The sequence below is a fragment of the Ovis canadensis genome, chromosome 24, assembly GCF_042477335.2.
Source record: "Ovis canadensis isolate MfBH-ARS-UI-01 breed Bighorn chromosome 24, ARS-UI_OviCan_v2, whole genome shotgun sequence".
NCBI classification, from domain to species: domain Eukaryota; kingdom Metazoa; phylum Chordata; class Mammalia; order Artiodactyla; family Bovidae; genus Ovis; species Ovis canadensis.
This window is the reverse complement of record NC_091268.1, coordinates 37,508,047-37,509,143: the sequence shown is the minus strand read 5'-3', so window position 1 is coordinate 37,509,143 and position 1,097 is coordinate 37,508,047. Positions and strand designations below refer to the sequence as shown.

Sequence of the window (1,097 nt, the reverse complement as noted above, 5' to 3'; positions counted from 1 at the left end):
TAACAATTCTATTCAAGGGATTCAAAATTTCAGGAATTAACTGTCAGTTTCAACCTTTTCTTAACAGAAAAATTGCTACTAATTGATGAACTGCTATTTTGTTTTTATTCTTAGTATGTTTCCAACAGTAATAATCACCAGGATGACCACCCACCACTGAATGACAAAAGCAAACAAAACCATATACACACTCTCACAAAAACAGAAATAGAAAAAACCCAAACTTTAAAAATGTGGTATTGTGGTAGAAATCACACATTTGTGACTATGTCTGCCCCTTTTATATTTTACCTGGTTCCTAACACTGGTATAGGTTGCCCTATATTCATGTTTCATTAAATTTGTTAATTTTTAGGAGATGAAAAAGAGTCAGTCTACCAGCTTTAATCAAATATCATTAAGCCTAGGTAAAAACATATTTATAAGCAATTATCAAAATTTTGAGGTGTGTCTCCACAAAAGAATATATATATTTTACTCATAAATGGCTCATTTTTTATTTGGCTTTCTGACTCTGTGCTTGTGTTTTCAATACTTTCATAATGGTCTTCTGCTCTTCAATGAGGAAAGCGTGCTTGATCCTGTCGCGGACACATTAACATACATGGAACCACCATGTGCTCGGCTGACACGTTTCTTTGTCTTAGACAACCTCATGAGAATTTTTGGTCTCACAGCACGAACGCCTCTAAGTAGGCCTGGGCACACACCACATGCAGATTTTGGTGCTTTCCCAACCTTCTTGGTATAAAGGTAAACAATTCTATTACCAGGGGTTCGGGACAGCCTGGTTTTGTTAGAGGCTGTATTGTAGGACAGCCTACGATGGTACGTCAGATGCTGCACCATCCTGAATGGCTCTAGATGCCGTCCCCGGAAGAGCAAAAGAATATTTTAAATCTTAAATGTATGTCCACTCTTGTATTAGTATCTTAAATTTTTTTTTTTTTTTTTTTTTACTGTGCTGGGTCTTTGTTGCTGCATGCGGGCGTTCTCTAGTTGTGAACGGGGACTACTCTCGAGTTGCAATGCGAGGGCTTCTCACCGAGGTTACTTCTCTTACTGCAGAGGACTGACTCTAGGGTGCTTGGGCTTCA

General features: G+C 38.2%; 1 pseudogene; it reads right to left on the bottom strand.

Annotated features, from left to right (window-relative positions):
• Positions 1-472: 472 nt before the first annotated feature.
• LOC138429757 (large ribosomal subunit protein eL34-like) lies at positions 473-864 on the bottom strand (annotated as a pseudogene).
• Positions 865-1,097: the final 233 nt, after the last annotated feature.